The following is a 21,042-nucleotide window of genomic DNA, read 5'->3' as shown; positions in this document are numbered from 1 at the left end:
TTGCTCATATGGCTTTTTGCTTATATGGATATTGTAAATGACAAGATAAAATCATGAAGTTTGATAAACTCACCTGTGCCCTGTAAACTTTAGTCCACTTACTGCATAACTTTATTCAGTCATTACTTATTAGTTTAAAATATGGTTTTAAAAAGTTGCAACCCAAACTTTATTTGACATTTCTGAATCAGAAATGGGTAAATTGTGACACAGTTCCTCTGTGCCACAGACTCTTTGGGGGAGAAAAGTTATGCAATAAAATAAAATAAGAGTTTCCAAACTCTGTTTCTAAAAAAGCTTGAGTTTTCTTCTGCGATTAACATTCACTCTGTAGTCCCTTTTACCCAAGGCATGGTTTCTAAGTCATCTTTGAAAGTTTCATTTCTGGGAAGTTTTCAGCAAACCTATCTTATGCTTTGTCACAGTTGATTTGTTTTTGTTTTGGAAAAGGTGAACATCTTGAATTGGGTATGGATTGCCTCTTTTCAAGCCTATGCATGTTCACTGAAGCTAAAGCTGAAGCCGAATCAGAGTTTTCATCCTTCACCATCCTTCCCCAGACCCTCTCTTTTTTTTCCCCAATGTATCTTGTCCAACATCTTTTGACTTTTCTTGCTGTCAGTAATTTCAGAATAAACAGATGCAGAAGCATCATCTTTTTAAAAATTCCTTCACTGCCAATATTCTCTGTATGTTTCCAGCTCTATCTTTACATTTTAGATTATTCAATGTCTAATCATCTTCATAGTCTATATTCTCTAAACTATATTTTACTCATGTTTTCTTTAATTCTTTTTTTAACTTTTCTTTTCTCCTTACTTAGTGTTGAACCAGTAAACAATTCATCTTTTTTTCTTTCCTTTTTTTTTTTTTTTGAGATGGAGTTTTGCTCTTGTTACCCAGGCTGGAGTGCAATGGCGCGATCTCGGCTCACCGCAATCTTTGTCTCCTGGGTTCAGGCAATTCTCCTGAGTAGCTGGGATTACAAGCATGCACCACCATGCCCAGCTAATTTTTTGTATTTTTCATAGAGACGGGGTTTCACCATGTTGATCAAGATGGTCTCAATCTCTTGACCTCGTGATCCACCCGCCTCGGCCTCCCAAAGAACAATTCATCTTTCTTAGCAAGGCAAAGGTAAGCTCAAACTTGCTGTGGCTCACAGCCATCACAGGTATCACTGCCAGGGTGAATGAATGTGAAAGGGTAAAACCAGTCTCTCCAATTTTCACTTTATATCTATGCTCATGGTCACATTTAGTTTTCAGCTGAACTACCAGTTTTCCATGAAGAAAATTCCACGTTGGCTGCCTTGATCTACAATGACATAACTTGGTAAGTCATGATCAAAGTAAATTTCTGCATGAAACTGACACCAACTTCATGGATTCAAAGTCTATGCCCTATATCATTTTCTTATCCAATTGTAGCAGGTTTTGCAATAGTAATAATAAAGAGTGATCCTGTATGCAACACAGATGATCTAATGACAATTACTCTACTATATGAGGGCCAATTTGTTTTCTCGTTGTCCTCTTCAGTATCTTCTGCACTGACATAGTGCTGGTAATGTGAGATCCCCCAGCAATGCATTGCCTGGAGCCAAGCAGGGCTGTGGGCCACTAGCAAGGGAAGGGGTAATAGCCTTGCCCAATCTGCAGGGTCTGGAAACCAGAAAACTCCTGGGAATTATTACATCTTCCCCAGCTACAGAAACAGCAGGAGGAGTGTTGAAGAAGTCAAGAAGCCAGATGTGTTCTGGCCTTTCACAGGTTAAACCAGAAAGAGTAGCCAAGAGAGTTAAATTTACATATGGCTAGATATGACCTGCTGATTACTCTTAATTTTTTCCCACATTTGTTGAGTTATGATTTACACATTGAAAAGTGCATATATTTAGGGTGTACAATAGAGTGCTTTGAGATGTGTATACATCTTTAAATTATCTCAGTTAAGCTAGTTTACACATGTATCTCCTCGCATAGGTCCATTATACATTTCTGTGTGTATGGCGAAACATTTCTTGTATGTTTTTGGAAATACGGCTATTCAGATATTTTGCCCAGTTAATCAGAGAATTGTTTTTTGTTTTGTTCTGCTGTGAGGTTTTTTTTTTTTTTTGATTATTATTACATATATATTGTATAGCAATATATTGTCCTACATATGGTTTACAAGTGTTTTCTCATCCCATATATTGCCTTTATATTTTGTTGTTTCCTTTATTGTGCAGAAACTTGTTACTTTGACACAGTTCCACATTTTTATTTTTTGCTTTTGTTGCTTGTGTTTTCTATGTCAAATCCAAAATATCGCTGCCACAACCACAAAGAGCTTTTCATATATATATGTAATACAAGATCCATAATTTCAGTTTTTATGTCTAAGTCTTTATTTTAAACTTATTTTTGTGTCGCTCTAAGAGATGAGTTTGCTTTTTGTATGTGAATATCTAGTTTTTTCTACACTATTTTTTGATGTATTTATCATTTGCTAATTATGTGGGATCAGTTGACTGTATGTGTATGAGTTCATTTCTAGTTCTTCTGTTCCACTGAGTTTTATGTAGATAGTATACTATTTTGATGACTATAGCTTTGTAATGTAGTTTGAAATCAGAAGGTTTTAGGATTTTAGCCTTTTTGTTCTTCTCAGTATTTGTCTATGTGGGGTCTTTTGTGGCTCCATACTAATTTTACAATTATTTTTTCTACATTTATTTTAATGGCATTAAAGTTTTGACAGAAATGTCTTTAACTCTGTAGATGACTTTGTGTAGCTTAGAGATTTCAACAGTATTACTTTTTATAATCCATGAACAGAGGATATATTTCCTATTTTCTGAAATTATTTTCCTTATCTATTTTAAAGATGTTTCGTTGTTGATGTATAAAAATACAACTGATTTTCATGTTAATATTGTATTCTGCAACTTTACTGAATTAGTTTGTTAGCTATAGCAGGGTGTAGTTGCTGCTGTTGTTTTTGGTAAAACGGTGGGTATTTTTAACCCTAGTCATGCTTTCGATCTGTAGTTGTTATTATAATTTTATAATTCTTTAAAATATAAGATGGGTTTCTGTTGTCATGAATTCAGTGGAATTAAAATGTTCCCATTTAAAATAGTTTGTCGGGTTTCTCTGGGCCCCGGGATGGTGCGGGGCACTCCCTGGGAGCCAGGAGATTCCGGTTAGGAAGGGAGAAGTGGCTGGAGAGGAGGCTGGCCGGGAGAAGAAGAGAGGGGCTCCAGGGACATTAGGGAGGAGAGGCCTCCTGACAGAGACCCAGCGGGGAGAGAGAAAAGGCCAGAAAAAAGGTGAAGGGTGGCAGTGAGCAACAGGATTGCTTTCCGGTTGGGGCAGGAGGCATCGAACTTTGCTAAAACTGGTAGCCCCAGGAACAGTGCAGGCAGAGTGGGAGGGAGTAGAGAGGACCAGGTGGATCCCAAGGTCAATTTGGAGAAAAGGACATTTCCCAGGGTTCCTTCTCCTTTGCCCAGAGTTCTGCGCGCATGGCCCCCCAAGGGCAGGGCAGGGGAGGAGGAGGCTCCTGGCCAGCTGGGAGAGCTGAGGGGCGCACACCAGCTTCACAGGTCTGGGGTGACGGTGGAAGCAAGCGACAGCTGCGGATCCTGCTGATCCCGTGGGTGGGCGCGGGGGGCTGGGCGGGGCCAAACACTGGTGGCAGAGCGCAGGGAACGCGGGTGGCCCTGGAAGAATCCACGCTCCCATGCAGTCACCTTTTGGGAGACCAGTGTGGATAGCGCCCGTGGACATGCCCTCCAAGTTGGAACACTTGTGAGGCTGGAATTTAAACTCCAGAAGACAAGGGGTCATAAGAAGGACTGAAAGGAACCCGAGTGTAAAGTAAAGCTCAAAGGGAAGAAGCGGAAATGCCTGGCCCGTGTCAAACCGGGCTCTGAACAGAAGGTTCTGAGCTGGATGGGTCAATGCCCTATAGAGGTGCAGGCTCTGCAGGAGTCTGAGGAGCACCAGGGACCCGGTGTAGCCACAGTTCGCCTTCTCCAAGGCCCGTCCCCCAGCTGAGCCCTGCACTGAATTGCATGGCGTCTCCTAGACCACTGCAGGGGGTGACCAGTGGAAGACCCAACCTCCCAGGGAGAGAACCCCACAACATTCTCAGCTAATAAAGCTGCTCCCCAAACCTAAATAAATACACAGAAATTAAATAATTTTGTTTTGTCTTTTCAATTAATGTGTGCATTCTGTTTACTGGTCAACATGCTGCCATTTATCTATATGCCTAAGTAATCAGACTTTTTAATCAAGTTATTTAACATTATGATCCTTTATTATAAAACAAAACAGTAAATTTTATAAAGGTCTTAATATCATCTAATATGTCAATTCATCATTGCTAATGAATCTTTTTGTTATTTCTTTGGTACCGTATGATATTCTGTCTCAAAATGTCTAATGGCTTAGAATCTTGCCTAACATATTGTATGTGCTTAGTACTAATTCATCAAATTATCTTTTTACACCATTCTTAAAATACAACATAATTTTAAATTTATTTTTATTAATATTATTTTTACCACCTAATTGAAATACGAAAATTATAAGGTCTATTCAGTCTGCCCTTTTGATAAAAGTCAGGTTAGTACAAGTGCAAATTTCACTACATAGACGTGTTGCATAGTGATGAAATATGAGCTTTGGTGTGACAGTCATCTGAACAGCACACGTTGTCACAATTAGGTATTTCCTCATTCCTAAACCCTCTACCAACCTTCCATCTTTCTGAGTCTCCAGTGTCTATGTTTTTAGTCTCTATAGTATATGCATTATTCAGCTCTCAATTATAAGTGAGAAAATATAGTATTTGATTTTCCAAGTTATTTTATTTACAGTAATGCCCCTCAGTTCTATTCATGTTGCTGCAAAAGACATGATTTTATTCTTCTTTATGTCTGAGTAGTATTCCGTGGTATAAATGTATAGCCAATTTTTAATTCAGTCATTGATTGATAAATTTAAATTGACTCCATATCTTTGTTATTGTGAATAGTGCTGCAATAAACGTGACTGTGGGTATCTTCTTTATGTAATAAATCATTTTTCTTTGGATAGATAGCCAGGAATGGGAATGCTGGATCAAATGGAAGTGCTATTTCTAATTTTTAAAAAGATCTCCATACTTTTTACCATAGAGGTTGTAAAACTTTACATTCCTAGAAACCATGTCTGAGTATTCACTTTTCTCTGTATTCTTGCAAATATCTGTCATTTTTTCGCTTTTTAGTAATTAGCCATTATGAATGGTGTAAAATGGTATTTCATTGTGGGTTTCAGTTGGCATTTTTCTGACCATTGGCAATGTTGAGTACTTTTTACAAGCTTGTTGATCATCATTGTCTTCTTTTTGAAAAATATTTGTTTTCATTCTTTGCCTACTTTTTAATGAGGTGTCTTGTTTTATTATTGTTGAGCTGTTTGATTTCCTTGTATATTCCAGACATTTTTTCTTTGTCACGTGCATAGTTCACAAACAATTTTTATATTCTATAAGTTGTCTGCTCTCCTGTTAATTAAGTTTCTTTTCAGGAGCTTTTTTGTTTAAGTTCCAGTTGTCTATTGTTGTTATTGCTGCATCTGCTTTTGTGATTGTAGTTATACATTTTTTTGTCCAGGCCAATGTGCAGAAGAGTTTATCACAGGGTTTCTTCTAGAATTTTTATCATTTCAGGTTTTACACTTTAGTCTTTTAATCCATATTGAGTTGATTTCTGTGTATGGTGAGAGTTGGGGGTTCCATTTCATACTTCCGCATATAGCAATATAAGTTTTCTTGCACAATATGTTAAATAGAATGTCATTTTTTTCAGTGTATGTTTTTGTTGACTTTGTAAAGAATCAGTTGTGTGTAGGTATGTGGGTTTATTTCTAGATTCTCTATTCTGTTTCACTAATCTATGCCTCTATTTACAACAGTACCACACTGTTTTGAATATTAAAGCCTCCTACTATAATTTTAAGTCAGGTAACATAATATCTTCAACTTTCCCCTCTTTGCTTAAATTTGCTTTGGCTATTCAGGCTTTTCTATGGTTCCACATAAATTTAATTTTTTTTTTTTTTTTTGCTAATTCCATTAAAAATAACATTGGCACTTTGGTAAAAATTCCATTTAGTATGTAGATTGTTTGTGGCAGTGTGGTCATCTTAATGATAATAATTCTTTCAATTCATGAGCATGGGATGTTTTTCTCATTGGTTTGTGTTATATAAAATTTATTGTATAAGTGTTTTGTAGTTTTCCTTGTAGAGAGAGGTTTTGCCTATTTGATTAATTATATTCCTAGGAATTTTACATTTTGTGTAGTTACTGTAAAAGAAGTTGACTTTTTAATTTGGTTATCAGCTTATTTTTTGTGTATAAAAATGCTATTAATTCTAGTGCACTGATTTTTGTATCTTGAAAGATTATTAAGTTCATTTATCAAATTTAAATGTATTTTGGTGGTCTTTAGATTTTCTAGATGTAATATTATATAATACCATATAAAGACAATTTGACTTCCTAATAAAAACCATATGGATGTTCCCACCAAGATTAACAACAGAATCTGTGAGACTAGAGGTTCTAATCTATTGGATCTATTTACTGGCCAGGCACGTTGACTCTTGCCTGTAATTCCAGCACTTTAGCAGACCAAGGTGGGTAAATCAGGAGGTCAGGAGCTTGAGACCGTACTGGCCAACATGGTGAAACCCAGTATCTACTAAAAATGCAAAAATTATCTGTGCATGGTGGTGTGTGCCTGTAATCCCAGGTACTCCACAGGCTGCAGGAGGAGAATCGCTTGAATCAGGGAGTTGGAGATTGCAGTGAGTTGAGATTGTGCCACTGCACACCAGCCTGGTGACAGGGCAAGACTCCCTCTCAAGAAAAAAAAAAATATATATATATATATATATATATGTATTCTTTATATATATTTATATACATAAAATAATATTTTATAAATATATATAAAACAATATATTGTTATATCTATATATGCATATATAGATTTTTTTTTCTATAAATAGCAGACTTTCAAATTGCCAGACTTTCAAATCAAGGTGACTGAATTACATGAATATATCTTTATACTACTAGTAAATTATCGTGAATACTTTAACTTTGTCATGAGAATTATTACTGAAAAGTGTAAAATATCAAATTATAGGTTTTTTTCAGTATTGTTTTTGCTATTGTTTCCTTTGTATTTTCATTTAAATTTGATGTGAAATGGTCAGTTTTTATAAAAATTCAGAATTTGAAGGAATTGCATTAAATTTCTAGGTCAATTTGAGAAGCAATGAGAAATTATCAACATTATATTTTTGAACATCAAATGTTATTTTTAATTTCAGGTTTTCTTGGCTTTTTCATTAATTTTTTTTCAGTGTAAAAAACTTGCACTTTTTTGTTAACTTTATTCCTATGTATTATCTTCTGAAAATATTATGAGTGGAATTTTTAAATTTTTAGATTACATATAGCTGGCATGTGAAAATGCAATTTAATTTTGTATTTTAATCTTGTATCTATCTACCTCACTGAACTCATTTATTTGTTCTACTGGATTTTAGTTAATTTCTTACAGATTTTTTTATATAGAAGCTTATGAAATTTGCAATAAAAAGGAGTTTATCTTTCTTTTCCAATTAGAAATATTTTATTTATTTATTTTTGTATAATTTTTCTGGGTAACACTACCAGTTTGAGTTGAATAAAGTAGTCAAAGTGAACATTCTTGTCTCATTTGCAGAGTTATACATAAACATCCAGTCTTTCAATATTAAGTATAACATTAGCTGTAGATTTTTCAACAGGTGCTCGTTAGCAGGTCTGGAAAGTTTCTTAGTTTCTAAGGGTTTTATAATGCATGAGTGCTTCCCCATGTCTATGTAAAGATAGTTTTGTATTCTTTTTTTTTTATTTTAAAGACCGGTTTACCAACATGGTTGCACCATGCTGGTCAGGCTGGTCTTGAACTCCCGACCTCAGGTCATCCAAAGTACTTGGATTACAGGTGTGAGCCACCATGCCCGGCCCAGTTTTGCATTCTTTATTCTATTGTGTATTGCGCTGATTTATCTTTGAATGTTAAGTAAACATGGCATTTGTGAAATAGTTTCTTCAGTTGTAGTATATAATTATTGTTGTATATTGCTGGATTTAATTTGCTAGTACATTTTTAGTATTCATCAGAGATAATTGTTGAGATAATTCTTTGCATATGATGCCTTATTCTGATTTTGGTGTAATAATACTGGCCTCCATCTCCTCCCCCTTGGTCTACTTCAGACAGTGATAGTTGCAAGGGATACATGAAAAAGAATTTCCTGGAGGACACAGTGGCTCAGGCCTGTAATCCCAGCACTTTGGGAGGCTAAGGCGGGTGAATCACCTGAGGTCAGGTGTTCGACACCAGTCTGAACAATATGGAGAAACCCCTTGTCTACTATAAACACAAAATTATTTGTGTCCGGGCATGATGACACATGCCTGTAATCCCAGCTACTCGGGAGGCTGAGGTAGGAGAATCATTGAACCTGGAAAGCAGAGGTTGTGCCATTGCACTCCAGCCTGGGCAACAAGAGCAAAACTTTGTCTCAAAACATAAAAAATAAAAATAAAAAAATTAATGATAACAAAGGCCTAATAAAAGTGATCAAAAAATCTGTTATTTTTTTTCTTTTGTTTTGTTTTTTGCTGGTTTACAAAATCTTGCTCTGTCACCAAGGCTATAATGCACTGGTGTGATCTTGGCTCACTGCAACCTCCACCTCCCAGGTCAAGCAAGTCTCTTTCCTCAGCCTCTTGAGCACCTAGAATTATAGGCACACACAGCTAATTTTTGTAATTTTAGTAGAGATGAGTTTTCACAATGCTGATCAGGCTGATCTTGAACCCCTGGCCTCAAGTGACCTGCCCATTTCAGCCTACCAAAGTGCTGGGATTACAGGCATGGGTCATCACCTGCCATGATTTGCTTCTTTTTAATGTTTGGGGAAGGCTTGTAAAAATTGGTATGAATTTTCTGTTAAGTGTTTGGCAGAATTTACCATTAAGCATTTTCACTTTCAGCGTTTGTTTGCTCTTTTGTAACAAGATTTTCTTAATTAATGTCGTGGGCTGGGTGCAGTGGCTCACGCCTTTAACAGGCTGAGGCGAGTGGATCACCTGAGGTTGGGAGTTTGAGATCAGCCTAGCCAACATGGAGAAAACCAGTCTCTACTTAAAATTCAAAATTAGCTGGGCATGGTAGCTCATGCCTTTAATCTCAGCTACTCCACAGACTGAGGTAGAAGAATTGTTTGGACCCAGGAGGTGGAGGTGCAGTGAGCCGAAATCGTGCCATTGCTTTCCAGCCTGGTCAACAAGAGCAAAACTCCATCTCAAATAATAATAATAATAATAATAATAATAATAATAATAATAAAATATTGTGCTATAGGTCTACTCACATATTCCATTTGTCTTGAGTTTCCTTTGTTATTTTGAGCCTGTCAAGGTATTTATTTTGATTTGTAATATTCTATGTTTCTAGATTTTCTAGGCAGTTGCAATGAAAGATTAAGAAAGATTAACATATGAAAATAAAGCTTTTGGAAAATCAATAAATTATCCAAAGCTTCAGGTGTTACAGAATTGAGAAAATGACTATAACTGCTGTACTTATCACTTGCATTTTTTGCCTGAGTCAGAAAAGCTATCTCTCTAAAAGAAAACAGTTAAGCATGCCACATGAGATTAAATTTTATGGCACATTAGCCTATCTCATCTTTTACAGATAGATAAAATAGAAAGTAAAATTTTAATAAGAACAAATAAAAATAATTTACTGAATGAAAAATGATATAAACAAGTAGAAATTTAATGAATCAGAGAAGTTAGTACGTAGTACCCTCTACAAAGTATTAGGGATTATTCTAAGTAATTCACACACATAAACAATACCTAAGGGTTCAACATGTATAAAACAGAAATACATAAAAAAGATAGATTAACACATTTACAATAATATTAGGTAACATTAAGAACAAACTCAATGTTTTGATATCAATAACTAAATAAACATACAAATGTTACATAACATTATTAGAAAGTTTGACTAATTAGGCACAGAGACAGATGGATAGCATTCTTCATTAGGAAACAGAAGATATAGATTATATAACAATACCAGAGGGTAAATAATAAATGCTAAGATTTTAATTTTAACAATGTCATTGACTTTATAAGTAGAAATCCAAAAGGTTATATTTTCTAGGCAACTGAATGACACTGGAAATATCTAGCCACACACAAATTATATGTGTCTTTTTCATTAATTTATAAAATAGAAAATGCAAGCAAATTACTATTATTATTATTATTATTTGAGACTCAGTCTCACTCTGTGGCCAGGCTGTAATGGTGCAATCTCAGCTCACTGCAACGTTCGCCTCCTGGGTTCAAGCGATTATCCTGCCTCAGCCTCCAGTAGCTGGGACTACAGGCGGCTGCCACCGGGACTACAGGTGCCCAATACTGCACCCAGCTAATTTTTGTATTTGTATTAGAGATGCGGTTTCACCATTTTGGCCAGGTTGGTCTCAATCTCTTGACCTCATGATCTGCCCACCTCGGACTACCAAAGTGCTGGGATTAAAGGTGTGAGCCACTGTGTCCGGACACAAATTATTTTTATAAAGTCAGGCTCTGAAGTCAACATGGCAGAGTAAAAAAAAAAAAAAAAAATTCAATAATACGCTACAAAGGCATCATGGTTACTGGAGTGAAAAGATCTGAATTCAAGTGAATATTTCTATCCATGATAACTTGATTTTTTTAAAAACAGAAACAAACAACAACAACAAAACAGTAATTTTGGCTGTATCCAGTTCAATTTAGTTCACTGCAGTAAGTTATATTTTCAGAAATACATGTAAAACATAAGATGAACTTGTTTTTTTTTTTTTTTTTTGAGATAGAGTCTCACTCCATCACCAGGCGCCAGGCTGGAGTGCAGTGGCACGACCTCAGCTCACTGCAATCTCTACCTCCTGGGTTCAAGCAATTCTCCTGCCTCAGACTTCCAGTAGCCGGGACTACAGGTGCACGCCACCACGCCCAGCTAAGTTTTATATTTATTAGTAGAGACAGTGTTTCACCATGTTGGCCAGGATGGTCTCGATCTCTTGCCCTGTGATCCACCCACCTCAGCCTTCCAAAGTTCTGGGCTTACAGGTGTGAGCCACCATGCCTGGCCAGGATAAACTTTAAAGTATCAAATAAATTAACCTTTACAGTTACTATTAGCACATGGCATATTTGAGAGAGATGCATATTCTGGGTGAAGAAGCTTGGGATATCTCATAAAGTGTTGTGGATATTCGCAACTTTAGAAAAAATGCTACATATTCTTAAATATTTTAATGTAGACAATTCAAAATTCTCAAGAATTTACAAAAACACTTAAAGTGCAAAACAGAGTTAAAGGAAAATACAAGAACCTCACAGAACAGAAGTAAATCAAGAGAACAATCCAGAGGAGTAGTAGACCTAAGAAGCATGTGCCTAATTCGGATAGTGACTGTTCACAAGGATATCAGATCTATGCGGTTGTTCATCTTGCTCCCAGGGAAAATAAAATAAACACAAAAATAACAGAACCACGAAAATCCAAACTGTAATATTTTCCAAAAGTAAGAAGCAAATTAGAAACCGATGGACAAAAAGAAATGAGGAAGTATGCAGAAAAAAAAAATTCAATAACTTTTCTTATTGAAATTATGTTTAAAATATTTACATAAATAGATTACAAAATTAATATTATTTTTGTGAAAAGAACAAGAAGCGATAAAATTTAAGGCCAGGTGTAGTGGTTCATGCACTTTGGAAGGCTGAGGAAGGCGAATTGCTTTAGCTCAGGAGTTGGAGAAGAGCCTGGGCTACAGCTCTATAAAAAATGTGAAAACTGGGGCCGGGCGCGGTGGCTCAAGCCTGTAATCCCAGCACTTTGGGAGGCCGAGGCGGGTGGATCACGAGGTCAAGAGATCGAGACCATCCTGGTCAACATGGTGAAACCCCGTCTCTACTAACAAAATACGAAAAATTAGCTGGGCATGGTGGCATGTGCCTGTAATCCCAGCTACTCAGGAGGCTGAGGCAGGAGAATTGCCTGAACCTAGGAGGTGGCGGTGAGCCGAGATGGCGCCATTGCACTCCAGCCCGGGTAACAAGAGCAAAACTCTGTCTCAAAAAGAAAAAAAAGAAAAAAAAAGCGAAAATTAGCCAGGCATGGTGGTATGCACCTGTAGTTCCAGCAACTTGAGAGGGTGAGGTGGGAGGATCCCTTGAGCCTGGGAGGTGGGAGTTGTAGTGAGCCAATATCACGTCACTGCACTCCAGCCTGGGTAACAGAGTGAGACTGTCTCAAGTTAAAAGCATATTTGAACAACAGCAAAAAAGAATATCAAGTTAATACACAGTGTGTGAGTGTGAGTTAACCTATAAATTGAAATGATAAGAAAACTAATGAACTGGAATATTGAGTGTAATATATACAGCCAACTACTATAAAAAAAGACAAAATTTTGTAAAATATAAATATAGTTTTAACTAGATGAAAACTATAAGGAGGATTAAATAATGCCTATTTTTTTCACTACAATAAAAAATATAAGTAAAAATATTAATGGTAATTTACAAATTTCTAGGTTCAAACTAAACATAAGCCCTTGAATTCAAAATCGCAGTGTTTCAAAAAAAGATAAAAAAAATACTTAATAGAAATAACATTCAAACTTCCTAACAGCAAGAGAAAGAGGAAATCTAAAAGTGAGCAAGAGAGATAACTTAGAAAGGTAAAATCAAAACACCCACAGTCTGTAGAGCCAGAAATCAAAATAAACATGAAAAGTGCTGAGAGAATTTGCTACTGTGAATAGCAATCGCAATGAACGTGCCAGTGCATGTTCCTTTTTGGTAGAATAATTTAATTTTCTTTGAATATATACCCAGTAATGAGATTGCCGAATCAAATAGTAGTTCTGTTTTAAGTTCTTTGGGACATCTTCAAACTGCTTTCAATAGTGACTGAACTAATTTACATTCTCATCTGCAGTATGTAAGCATTCCTTTTTCTCCACAACCTTACCAACATCTGTTAGATTTTGGCATTTTAATAATAGACCTTCTGACTGTTGTAGGACAGTATCTCATTGCTTCTACTGTCTTTAATTGTAATAATTTTCGCTATCTCTAACCAACTCTAATCTATTACCAGCCATCATTACTATGACCGTGTTGCTTAATCCAGTCAGTATTCTTAGGTCTTGATTTGCTTGTCCTCTTGGAAACTTTCCACTCCCTTTATAACTTCTTTGTCCAATGTACAAAGGAAAAAAGCTACTCACCAGAATCTTATGCCCAAAAGAGTATCTTTTAGAAATAAAGGAGAAATAAAGACATTTCAGATAAATAAAAACTGATGCAATTTGTTGCCAGCAGACAGACATTATACAGAAAACACTAAAAGCAGTTCTTAGACTGTATGTGGTGGTTCACACCGGTAATCTTAGCGCTTAGAGACCCTGCGTAGTACCCTGAAAGTCTCCACCACCCGGAATTCCCTCAACACATCCCCTGCAAGGTCCTGTGATGACCTCCCTCACTTGTGCACAGTTCCCCACTCCCAGATCCATGTCCGATTTGCCAGTGCCCTTTAGACTCCTTTTCCCAAGGCCCCAAGATCCCATGCAATCGGTGAGGCATCAGGATTTAAGGCGAAGGAGAAAACTGCCCAGGGGATGAGCGCAAGTGCCTCCTGTGAAGGTATTTGGAGGTGGAGATGCGGCACAGTTGGTGAGTCGAGAAGGCGCTGGGATGACCATATTGCCACCCTTAGTCATTTGAGAGTTTGGGCAGGACGGGCTGCACTCCCAGGCAGGGCTGTTCCCTGCTCAAAGGCCTTGTGAAGGCCTCAAAGAAAGCTAAGTGCTCTCAACCTGGGGAAAAAAAAAATTGAGAAGACTTCCTGAAAGAGGCTGCAATCCCAGGTGAATTGCGGGTGCAGAGAAGAGACTGAAAAGTGCTGCAGGCAGGGGGCACGGCTTGTATAAAAGTGTGGATGTGAGACTGTCCTGGGCAAAAGAAAAGGTGCCCCAGAGTTCCTTTCTCGTCCCCTCTGTATGTGATGCTTTCTGACTGCCCATGGGAGCCTTCCAAAGTGGCATAGTGCTTCCCACTGAAGACAGGACTCCCGGGGCCCCAAGAGGGGAGCAATAGCCTGTAAGTCACACAGTAGTAGAGCTGGAAGGCTCGAGGCTCCATTCTGATAGGCTGGGCAGGAGCAGCATTGTTCTAGGTCGGTGTCGAGTGTGGGAAGCAGTGCGCATCCGCCAGGCAGGCCAGTGTTCCCTGACCACCTGGGACCCAAAACCCTGGAGTGACATCTAGGCTCCTCAGAGGCGGGAGAGGTGCCTTCCAAAAGTGCGCCCTACTCCCTCCTGTTCCTTTAGCCAGCACCCAGGTCCCCGGCTCACAGCTCTCCCTCCTCCAGCCCAGACAACCTTGGGTCCCTAATCACCAGTAGCATCAGCCTTTCTGCAGGTGCGGGCGCACGATCGAGTGGTTGTCCAGCCTCCGCGTGGTAGTAGAAGGCGCGCTCCCGGGAGCTCCTGCTCAGGCCGCCTGCTGGGCGCGTAGGTAGCAGAGCTTTTCTTGCGGCCGCATGGTTAGCGGCGCCAGCTGTGCCTCATCCGCCAGATTCACTTTGATATGGAAGTGCTTCCAGCGTGCCAGCACAGGACACAGCCCCTCCACTGTGCCCAACCGGCTTAGTCTCTGTCTCCGGTCCCGCAGCCCTGTGCGCCGTCCTAATCTGGCCCGCCGCCCGCCCCCACATCCCATTGCCACCTTTTTTAAAGCTCAGGCTTCCCGCTCAGAAGACCAGAGGTCAGGATGGTTGTAAAATCTGAAACTTTCTTTTTTTTTTTTTTTTTTTTTTTTTTGAGACGGAGTTTCGCTGTTGTTACCCAGACTGGAGTGCAATGGCACGATCTCGGCTCACCGCAACCTCTGCCTTTTGGGTTCAAGCAGTTCTCCTGCCTCACCCTCCCAAGTAGCTGGGATTACAGGCACGCGCCACCATGCCCAGCTAATTTTTGTATTTTTAGTAGTGACGGGGTTTCACCTCGTTGACCAGGATGGTCTCGATCTCTTGACCTCCTGATCCACCTGCCTCGGCTTCCCAAAGTGCTGGGATTATAGGCGTGAGCCACGACGCCAGGCCTGAAACTTTCAAATAGTTGCCATTGTATTATTTTAATTTGAGAGTAACATATGTGTACTCTGTAAGTGTATACATACACACACAAATATAATTCAAAAGTGACATAATCATACGTGCAAGGTTAAATGCAAATGTTCCTCAGGCAGGGCCAGGTCCCAGCACCAGGAGGAAGCTCTGAAAACGCTGCAGCCAAAAACCTGCCTCTCTCCGCTCATTCAGCGCACGTTCTGGTTACATCGCCTGTCACTCAGGGCCTGAAGGGGTGGAGCCTGGTGCCCCAGCTAATCCGTGATGGCAGCATGAAAACTGTTCAATCAGGTTCACAGACAGAGAGGAAGGGGCGGCCTTGCAATCTGGAAGGGTGTGGTCCCCTGGGTTCAGTTCTTGTGTCCATTGTTCGTTCTTCTCTGCTCCAGAACTCCTAAGTGAGGCTACCACGGACCCTGTTATCCTGTGACCTTGTAGGTACTGGGAGATCCCTAGGGAGGACCCTGGAACCTTCAGAGGCTGGAAAACGGTCAGTACACAGGGTGGACATCCTGAGAAGGGGGGGAGGCTGTTTGAATCTGGCGGGAACCGGCTGCGGTGAAATCTGGGCCTCTTGGTCAGCTCTGGAGTCTGCAGACCCGAGTTGCCGCTGGCATAGCTTGGCCCTCCGTTCCCTCCGTGCCCTCCGTTCCCTCCGTCCCCTCCGTCGCAGATTCGGGGCTAAAACAGCAGCCAAAACCCCGAGCGTCTTGCCCGCTTCCTTAAACGCAAAGTACTCCCCAGCCTAGAGCGCTTTCTGAGTAGCTCTGTGCCACCGCAAGTCTCTTTCAGATTGTGTGGGGACGATTGGAGGGAATAAGGGGAAAGGAGTTCCCACATGGAGTCCGGAGTTTTACCGGAGAAGAAGTAGTGGTCCGTGGGGCCCCAGTCCCACATTTCTCCTCTTAAAAATTAAATTGAGGATTTTTTCTTTTGAGACAGTGTCTCACGCTGTCACACAGACTGGAGTGCAGTAGCATAATCAGGGCTCACTGCAGCCTCCACCTCCTGGGCCCAGGTGATTCTTCTATCCCAGACCCTAAGTAGCTGGGACTGCAAGCGTGCGCCACCACACTTGGCTAAGCTTAGTAATTTTTATAGAGATGGAGTTTTGCTATGTTGCTCAGGCTCTGGAACTCCTGAGCCTAAGTGATCCACCCACATTGGGCCTTCCTTAGTGCTGGGATTACAGGCCTGAGCCATTGCCCCGGCCTAAGTGGAGGCATCTTTAGAAAGTTAAGCAGTGATATAATTTGAATGTGTTTCCCAGCCAAAATCTCAAATTAAAATGTAATCCTCAATGTTGGAGGTTGGACCTGGTGGGAGGTGAATGGATAATGGGAGTGGATTTATCATGAATAGTTTAGCACCACTTCTCTTGGTATTGTCTCTTCAATAAAGTTTTCGGGATATTTTGTCATTGAAAGTGTATATCACCCCTATCACAAAGTCAGGAGAGCGAAAGCATCCTGGCCAACATGATGAAACCCGGTCTCTATTAGAAATACAAAAATTAGCCGTGCATGGTGGTATGCACCTATAGTTCCAGCTTCTCAAGAGGCTGAGGTAGGAGAATCACTTGAACCTGGGAGGTGGAGGTTGCAGTGAGCCGACATCAGGCCACTGCACTCCAACCTGGGCAAACCAGAGCCAGACTCCATTTCAAACCAAAAAAAGCTGTATACCACTGCTCATCCCCCTTGCCCTAGTTGGAAGCTCCTGCTTTGCCTTCCACCATGATTTTAAGCTTCCTGTGGCCTTCCCAGAAGCACATGCTGGTGTTTTTTTTTTTTTCCTGTACAGGCTGTGGAAACATGAACCAGTTAAAGCAATGTTCTTATAAATTATCCAGTCTGATGTATTTCCTTATAGCAATGCTGGAATGAATTAATACAAAACATTTATTTGCCCAAACAGCAATTTATGAATCAGAGAGCACTCAGCTGTGGTTTGTTGTTGGTGGGCCCAAAGGTGGGCCTGGAAGAAAAGGCATGAGGAAGAAAGAAGCATGAGGAAGCAAACCAGAGTCAATGTTGGTTTGGGTACAGTTATATATTGCCTTTGCACGCATCAGGTGGAAATGTCCTGGTTATGTAGTCAGAGCTTTATTGGCAGGTTGTGATTGGTTAAGCGTAAGTTTTGTTTTTCTCTAAGTTAATAATTCACGGGAAATTTCTTTTTCCTCAGGTAGAATCCCAGGGCACTATGGCCATTTTAGTCAAATTGTGAGCCATTTAATTGTTTTAATGCTTCACAGCGGGGCTGGTTTTCCCTGCGTTTTTCAAATGTATGGCAAGCAGGGTCTCCAAGTCCATACTTGTTCTCCTAGCCTAGCTGTTCTAGGGCCTCTAGAAAATTCTGAATTTCCAGCCAGGTGAGGTGGCTCATGCCTATAATCCCAGCGCTTTGGGAGACTGAGTCGGGTAGATCATGAGGTCAGGAGAATGAGATCATCCTGGTCAGGAGAATGAGACCTCTTGAACCCAGGAGGTGGAGATTGCATTAAACCAAGTTGGCTCTACTAGAGCGAGACTCTGTCTCAAAAAAAAAAAAAAAGGAAACTAAATCTCCAATTTATGACTCACTTTCCCAAATGCCAATTATCCCTCTCCAAGTCGAAACATTATTAACTATTAATTCTTTATTTGGTTTTAAAACAAACACAAAATTTTAATTGTTTATTTTTGTTTTATAGGGTGGTGGTTGTCTCTTACTTTTCTGTTTGTGAACATTTCACATGACAGAAAAGTAAAGAATAATTACCTGACAATACTGTAACAAATCTTTGCACCTCTCTGTTTATCTTGCTTAGGCACACACCTTAACAAAATTTCTTTTGGTTGAGGTTGCTTTTTGGTATCTTTGCAGGGTGATGTGTCCTCAGCCACTCTTCTGTATTTTCCTGGTTCTGGGTGTTACAACTGTCTGGGGGTGACCCAAGATGCTCACAGTGGCCCTGTCTTTTGGAGTGTCTGGTGAGTATCAGCTCTCTCCCAGTAGAGAGCCTGAGGTGTGGGGCGGGGCATCTTAGGGAAACAGCTAGATGCCCTTTTGCAGAGAGCAGTTTTCTGATATACATTTTCTCTAAAAAGCTAACTGTTTTGAATATTAAGATTTTTTTTTCTCTCAGTCCCAGCTTCCTTTCCTGGCAGACACTTTGGTGCTGGTACTAAGGAGAAAAGGCACACATGCATCTTGTCCTCTGGTTTCTCTCAGGCTTGTGAAGGGAGAATAACTCTCCCAAAGTGCAAGAAAAACCCACCTTAATGAGATAGTGTATGAACTTGCAAAGGAAATACACATCAGGCACACAGGAGGCAAGTGCAGTGCCTTCTGAGAGCGTGGTGTTCAAGTACCTTAGCAGGATGTGGGTTGGAGAATCTCTCAACTGATTGACACATGAGTCCAATATGTTTGTGTTCCACTCAGCACCACCTCTCCCTGTGTTTGTCATCTTTAATATATTTGTTCACTTATTTCCATTTTTATTAACTGTATAATGTATTTTGTCATTAGAGCTTAAAAGATAAAAAAACACAAAGAGGAAAGAAAGGGATAGATTTCAGAGAGAATATCTTGTTTGATATTCCATCGGATAAAAATTTTCATTTACGCTCTTTGATTTCGCGGAGAGGTGAGTCGGAGCTGCATTTCCAGACTGATCTTTGTTGCCCACGGAATGGGGAGATTCACAAATATAGGGGAGACGCTGGATGCCTGGCAGTGCCTCTGCCTGGCGAAGCCAGCAGCCGGGGTGGTGGCGGCTGGCCCTGCCCATCGCTCCCACAGGACGTGCTTGTCCGGGTGCCCTGTTGAGCCGGCAACCTGAGACTTGAGAAGGCTGGACTTGAGACTGAGGAAGACTTGGACAGTGGGCCTGCCCAGGGGATTGCAGGGACAGAGCGTTCGGGCTCGCCCGGTGGGACGAACAAGACCGCAATTTCAAGCGATCCCCGTGCAGTCAGTCAGAGACGCTCTGTGGGGGAGGGGCATCCACCATTACCGAGGCAACCCACCACAACTACACGCCCACTGTTGAGGCAGCCTGCCATTGCCGAGGCAACCTGTCCCTACTGAGATACACGCCCACTGCTTATGCAGCCTGCCATTGCCGAGGCAACCCGCTACAACAGAGAGACTCCGCCTCAGGGTGTGGCGGAGACCACAGCAGAACAGCAGAGCCTGACCTAACAGGGCGAGCCTCACAACAGCAGGGCAGAGCCTCGGCAGGCAAACAGTGGCTAGTCTGCCTCCTAGCTGGGCAGGACATCTCAAAGAACATCCAAAAATAAAGCCCAAACCCCCCAACACAGAGCATATGAGAAAGAAAGGGTTTTTTTAAATGAGCTCTGTTGCAGCACAATTAAACATAGCAGCCTAACAGCCCTGAATGAACAACAGAGATCACAGCTCAGCAATTGAGCTCCTATAAAGTACAGACTGTCTCCTCAAGCAGCTCCCTGACCCCTCTATATCCAAAAGACTGACATTTGGCAGGCATCATTCTGGGACAAAGATAGCAGAAAAAGAAACCGGTAGCATCCCTCACTGTGCCACAGCTGCTAGAGGTGCACCCCAGAGAAGCAGGGCCTGAAGTGGACCTCAGAAGTTGTACAGCAAAGGGGCTAGACTGGTAGAACGAAAACCAAGTACAGAAATACTTCATCATCAACAATCTGGGTGTCCACTCAGAGACCCAATCGAAAGGTCAGCAACTACGCAGACAACAAGCAGATAAATCCACCAAGATGGGAAGAAACCAGCGAAAAAAGGAGGAAAACACCCGAAATCATAACACCTCACCTCCTAGAAAGGACCAAAACTCCTCACCAGCAAGGGAACAAAGCTGGATGGAGAATGACTGTGAAGAAATGACGGAATTAGACTTCAGAAGGTGGATAGTGAGAAACTTTTGTGAGCTAAAAGAACATGTTTCAAATCAATGCAAAGAAACTAAGGAACTTAAAAAAATATATGAGGAAATGATAACAAGAATGGATAACTTAGAGAGGAATATGAATGAATTAAAGGAGCTGAAAAACACAATATGAAAACTTCATGAAGCATGCACAAGTTTCAATAGCCGAATTGACCAAGCAGAAGAAAGAATATCTGAAGTCGAAGACCAACTCAATGAAATAAAATGAGAAACCAAGATTAGAGAAAAAAGCGCAAAAAGGAATGAACAAAGTCTCCAAGAAATGTGGGACTATGTGAAAAGACCTAACCTATGTTTGATAGGTGTACCAGAAGAGGACAAAGAGAATGAATCCAAGCTGGAAAATACTCTTCAGGACATCATCCAGGAGAATTTCCCCCACCTAGCAAGACAGGCCAGCACTCAAATACAGGAAATACAGAGAACACCACAAAGATATTCCGCAGGAATAGCAACCCCAAGTCACATATTCGTCAGATTCAACAAGGTTGAAATAAAGGAGAAGATACTAAAGGCAGCCAGAGAGAAAGGTCGGCTCACCCACAAAGGGAAGCCCATCAGACTCACAGCAGATCTCTCGGCAGAAACACTACAAGCCAGAAGAGAGTGGGGGCCAATATTCAACATTCTTAAAGAAAAGAACTTTCAACCCAGAGTTTCATATCCAGCCAAACTGAGCTTCAGAAGTGAAGGAAAAATAAAATCCTTTGCGAACAAGCAAGTACTCAGAGATTTTGTCACCACCAGGCCTGCTTTACAAGAGCTCCTAAAAGAGGCACTA

At 40.5% G+C, this 21,042-nt stretch overlaps 2 long non-coding RNA genes across 4 annotated transcripts in view; both read left to right on the top strand.

Moving 5' to 3' along the window:
- LOC118151167 (uncharacterized) overlaps positions 1 to 2,123 on the top strand; it is a 59,161-nt gene extending 57,038 nt beyond the window's left edge. The window contains exons 6-7 of one of the 2 annotated variants that reach the window (XR_004739301.3): positions 1,032 to 1,137; positions 1,262 to 2,123. This is a non-coding gene — a long non-coding RNA (uncharacterized LOC118151167). The remainder of the gene's footprint in view (positions 1 to 1,031; positions 1,138 to 1,261) is intronic. The other variant, XR_013532505.1, reaches the window with a different exon arrangement.
- Positions 2,124 to 12,686: 10,563 nt separating this feature from the next.
- The window catches only part of LOC144581550 (uncharacterized), a 36,495-nt gene continuing 28,139 nt past the window's right edge, over positions 12,687 to 21,042 (top strand). For both annotated transcript variants that reach the window (XR_013532503.1, XR_013532504.1), the window contains exons 1-2: positions 12,687 to 15,812; positions 18,191 to 18,297. This is a non-coding gene — a long non-coding RNA (uncharacterized LOC144581550). The remainder of the gene's footprint in view (positions 15,813 to 18,190; positions 18,298 to 21,042) is intronic.

Source organism: Callithrix jacchus, chromosome 2 (assembly GCF_049354715.1).
Source record: "Callithrix jacchus isolate 240 chromosome 2, calJac240_pri, whole genome shotgun sequence".
In the NCBI taxonomy this organism is placed as follows: domain Eukaryota; kingdom Metazoa; phylum Chordata; class Mammalia; order Primates; family Cebidae; genus Callithrix; species Callithrix jacchus.
This window is presented reverse-complemented; position numbering and strand designations above follow the sequence as displayed.